Raw genomic sequence first — 5,426 nt, 5'->3', positions numbered from 1 at the left:
GTTTTGGTAGAGTCCAATTTATCAATTATTTCTTTTGTGGGTTACGTTTTTAGTGATGGATCTAAGAATTTTAACCGTAGATCACAAAATTTTTCTTCCATTTTTTCTTGTAAAAGTGTTCTGGTTTTACATCTTACTTTTAGGTCCATGACCCATTTTGAGCTAATTTTTGTATAAGTTGAAAGATGTGGGTCAGAGTTCATTGTTTTGAATATGGATGTCCAGTTGTTCAGTAGCATTTGTAAGCAGATTATCCATTATCCATCGAGTTTCTTTTGCAATTTTATAAAAAGCCAGTTGACCATATTTAGGTGGTTCTACTTCTGGACTCTGTCCTGTTCCACTGATCTATGGGACTGTCCTTTTGCCAGTACCACACAGTCTTGATTACAATAGCTTTATACTAAGGTTTGAAATTAGATAGTGTGAATCCTCCAACTTTGTTGTTTTTGAAAATTGTTTTGACTGTCTTTGTTCATTTTCTTTCCACATAAATTTTAGAACAAGCTTGCTAATACCTAGAAAAACTTATGCTGAGATGTTGATTGGGATTTTGCTGAGTCTGTAGATCATGTTGGGTTGTGTTCACATTTTAATACTCTGAAGTCTTCCAGTCCATGAACATGGGATGCTTTTCCATTAATCTATATCTTCTTTAATTTTTTCTAGCAATGTTTTGTACTTTTCATCATCCACATCTTTCACCATCTTGGTTAAGTAAATTCCTTCGTATTTTATTCTATTTGATGCTGCTATCAGTGGAATTATTTCTGTAATTTCCTTTTTAGATTGTTCATTATTGGTGTGTAGAAATGCAGCTGACTTTTGTGTGTTGACTTTGTATCCTGCAACTTTACTGAATTCATGTATTAGTTCCCACAGTGTGTGTGTGTGTGTGTGTTTGTGTGTGTCTAGAATTGTTAGGGTTTCTACATGTAAAATCATATTATCTGCAAAATAATTTGACTCTTTCCTTTCCAAATTGGGTGTTTTTCTTTCTTTCTCTCTCTTTCTGTATTGCTCTGCATAGTTGCCCTGGCTAGAACTTCCACGACTGTGTTAAATAGAAGTGGCACAAATGAACATCTTTGCCTTGTTCCTCATCTTAGAGGAAAACCTTTCTGCCTCACCATTGAGCATGATATTCACTGTGGGTTTTTCATATTTGGCTTTGGTTACATTGAGATAATTTCCTCCTATTCTTAGTTGCTTCTTTGTGTGTGTGTGTGTGTGTATCACAAATGGGTATTGAATTTTGTCAGATACTTTTTCTGAATCAGTTGAATTGATCATGTGATATTTTTCCTTAATTCTGTTGATGTGGTGCCTTATGTTGATCAGTTTTTGTATGTTGAACCAATCTTCTACTCCAGAGGTAAGTCCTGCTGGTCATGGTGTATAGTCCTCTAACATGCTGCTGAGTTCTCTTTGCTGGTATTTTGTTGAGGATTTTCACATCAGTGTTCATAAGGGATATTGGTCTGTAGTTTCCTTGGAGTGTCTCTGTCTCGCTTTGGAATCAGGGTAATGCCGGCTTCCTGGAATGAGTTGGGAGTGTTCCCTCCTCTTCAGTGTTTGGAAAAGTTTGAGGATTGGTATTCGTTCTGCTTAAAACGTTTGGTAGAATTTCTCAGTGAACCCTTCAGGTCCAGGGCTTCTCCTCTCAGGAAATTTTGATTACTGATTCAATCTCCTACTAGTTATAGGTGTATTCAGATTTTTTACTTCTGTGTGACTTACTCTTGCTAGGGTTTGTGTTTCTAGAAATTTGTCCATTTCATATAGGTTATCCCATTTGTTGGTGTGCAGTTGGTCACAGGACTCTCTTCTAATCCTAGTTCTATGGAATCTGTAGTAATGCCCCATTTCCAATTTTCATAATATGAGTCTTCACTCTTTTGTCCGTAGTCCATCTAAGTTAAAGTTTTGTTAATTCTGTTATGTTTCGGAAGAACCAACTTTTGGTTTCATTGGTTTTCTCTATTTTCTATTATCTGTTGTGTTCGTCTCAGTTCTGTTTCTTTCTTTTTTTTTTTTTTTTTAAAGATTTTATTTAATTATTTGACACAGAGGGAGAGAAAGAGTGAGCACAAGCAGGGTGAGTGGCAGGCAGAAGGAGAGAGAGAAGCAGGCTCCCCGCCGACCAAGGAGCCTGCTGCGGTGCTCGATCCCAGGACCCTGGGATCATGACCTGAGCCGAAGGCAGACGCTTAACTGACTGAGCCACCCAGGCGCCCCTCAGTTCTGTTTCTTTATTAGTTCCTTCCATCTGCTAGCTTTGGATTCAGTCTGCCCTTTTTCTCGTTCCGCAAGGTATAAACTTGCATTGTTGATCTGGGATCTTTCTTGGTTTTCAGGGTCAGCACTTATAGCTACAAATTTCCCATCAGCAATGCTTTCCCAGTGTCCCATAAATTTTAGTTATGTTGTGTTTTCATTTTCATTTGTCCCTAAGTATTTTCTAATTGCCCTTGTGATTTCTTCTCTGATTCACTTGTTCTTTTTTTTTTAAGATTTTATTTATTTATTTGAGAGAGAGAGAGAGAGAGAGAAGGAGCGGGGGGGGGGGGACAGAGGGAGAGGGAGAAGCAGACTCCCCAATGAGCAGGGAGCCCGACATGGGGCTCGATCCCAGGACTCCAGGATCATGACCCGAGCCAAAGGCAGATGCTTAACTGACTGAGCCACCTAAGTGCCCCAGATCCACTCATTCTTTAGTAGTATGTGTTTTAATTTCCACAGTTTTGTGAATTTTCCAGTTTTTCTTCTGTTACTGATTTCTAACTTCATATCACTGTGGTCAGAGAAGATAATTTGTATATTACCTGTCTTTTGAAATCTGTTAAGACTTCATTTGTGGGCTAACCTGTGGTCTATTTTGGGGAATGTCCCGAGTGGTGCTGAGTGGAAGGTGTATGCTGTTGCTGGGTGGAGGGTTCAGTATATGTGTCTTAGATCTAGTTGGTTTGTTTACTCCTTTTTGTCCTCACTTGTGTTCTGTCTGGTTGTTCTATCCCTTATTGAGAGTGGGGTATTGAGGTCCCTTATTGTAGCATGCTCCATTTCTACCTTCTATTCCATGAACATGGTATAGCTCACTGTCTCTGAAGGTCTTATTTGACTTTTTTTCACCAAAGTCTTGTAGTTTTCAGTACACAGACCCTACATGTATTTTGTTAAGTTGATATCTAAATATTTCATTTTTGATGAGCTGGTTTTTTTTTTTTTTTTAATTTCCACATCGTTTTTCATTGCTTGTTTATAGAAATAGGATTGATTTCGTTATACTGACCTTGTATTTTGTGGCCTTGCTAAATTCACTTTTGAGTTTGAGGAGATAGTTTGATACGTCCTTTGGGATTTTCTACATAGCCAATCATGTCATTCTCAAACAAGCTAATTTTATGCCTTCTTTTTTCCCAATCTGATGACTTTCATTTTCTTCTCCTCTTTGCTCCACGGAGTAGGACTTCCAATACATTGTGGAATAGAAGTAGTCAGCCTTGCTCCGTCCTTGGCCCAGTGTAAATGCAGGTATAGAACAAACATCCAGTCCTGGGTAGGGAAGGAGACTCTCGCCTGTAGTGCTTCTGACTGCCTCATGTGGTGCTGCTGGCCACACAGTGATTTATACTTTGATCTCTACTTGTCTCATTAGCATCTGAGAATTGGGTTAAAATCTGAAACGATAAAAGGCATTATCTTTAGTGTTATGTAGGATAGGAAAGAGGGAGCAGTGTAAATATTTCAAGGTGGAGTAAACGGTAAACCAGTTCATGCTATGTCCTGGGGATAACTGGTACCAAAAGCCAAACTTTAGACTTTGTTATTTGAAATCATTACAGACTTGCAAAAGAGTTGCAGAAACAGTACACAAAGCGAGTGTTTTCCTTTCCCCCTGATTGCTCGCATTAGTATCACACCACGTGTGTGTTGTCTCATTGTCTCTGTGTGTATGTGCACACTTGCAAATTTATCTTCCTGAAGACACATGAGAGCGCATTCCTGAGGCAAGGCCTTTAATGGCACATGTGTCAGTGTGGGGTTCCTACAGGCGGGATCACGTGTGTGTTGCAGTGCAGTTATCGGTGGCAGTGAGCCAGCCTGGCCAAGCCCTAGAGCCCTCAGATGTTCTTGGTTATGAACACCGTGTCATAGAGGCCCACAGTGTGGGGGTGCAGGGGTGTGGTGGTAACGTGCACTTGTCCTGCAGACCCTTTGTGCCCCAGGATGGCCCTCGAGGACTCAGTGTCAGCGAGCCCGTGGAGGGTTGGACTTTAGTGGGCAGGGGAGCACTGGGTCAAGGGGGTGTGGCCCTGGTTCTCTCACTGCATCCATGCTGGTCCTCATGCAGTAGCTGCAGCTCACTAGGGAAGGTCATGCTGCTCTTGGGCAGGTGTGCCCGCTGTCTGCATGTGGTGCCCCAGGTTCTGCCAAGACCCCCAGGTTTCACTGTCTCCATGACTCCCAGGTTCTGCCATCTTTGTGCATGACCCCGGGTTCTTCTGTGACTCCCTTGTTCTGCCCCGTGCACCTGTGACCCCTGGTTCTGGGCTAATCTCCTTGTGCCCTTGAGGCTGTGGTGGTCTCAGCCCTGCTTCTGCTGGGCCCCTGGGCCCCACCTGCCCCTTAGGACAGGGAGAACTGGCTCACCTGTCCTATAGGACTGACTTCCCCTGACCTTGCTGGTCACTGGCTTGAGCTCCCCAATCTCCATCCTGGGCTCTGATCAGTGGGATGATGGGTACCCTGTAGCCCTAAGAGACAGCCCTCGGGATTGGCTTCAGAATGGCTTGCTGTCCCCTGGACACTGGTGGTTCATGGCTGTGGCTGCAGCCAAGTGGACTGGGTATGTCAGGCTGGGACGAGGACATGGATGGGGATACGGGCGCAGCGGAGGCTGGTGTATGACCACTCAGCTGAGGGCCTGGTGAGAATCAGAAGCTCCGGCTGAGGCCTCTGTCCTGCAGCAGCAGTGGGTGACTCAGAGTGGCTGCCTTGCTTGCCCGGGGACCCCTGGTGGTAATGGGCAGTGGTAGCAGCTACTTCCTGGCCACGCTTCCTCAGTCCTGCGGTGTAGGGGTCCTGTCGTTAAGCTGGCCTCCATGTATCAGTGTTTAACATCCTGCTTTCTGGTTGTAGGTGCAGGAAGGACCCTCAGGGGGCCGGAATGCTAGTGGAAGTGGACCCCGACGGCGAGGGCGGCACCCATGCAGGAGGCCTAGGAATCAGGCTGGCCAGTTCATCTCCGTGGTGACCCTCTTTGAGGTGATGGCCAGGAGGAGCAGCTCCATACTGGTACTGACCACTGCTGGGAGGGATGCACGGGCTGGGTGGGTTGTGATGTGCTTCTCCACATCAGGTGAGGAGCTGGCTGGCTTCCACACGGATCCTGGAGGCCTTCGTCCCTGCATGGCCTGCTCATC

Source organism: Leptonychotes weddellii, chromosome X (genome assembly GCF_054177405.1).
Source record: "Leptonychotes weddellii isolate Sample4059 chromosome X, ASM5417740v2, whole genome shotgun sequence".
Taxonomy (NCBI): domain Eukaryota; kingdom Metazoa; phylum Chordata; class Mammalia; order Carnivora; family Phocidae; genus Leptonychotes; species Leptonychotes weddellii.
The sequence above is the reverse complement of the archived record's forward strand: the minus strand, read 5'-3'. Positions refer to the sequence as shown.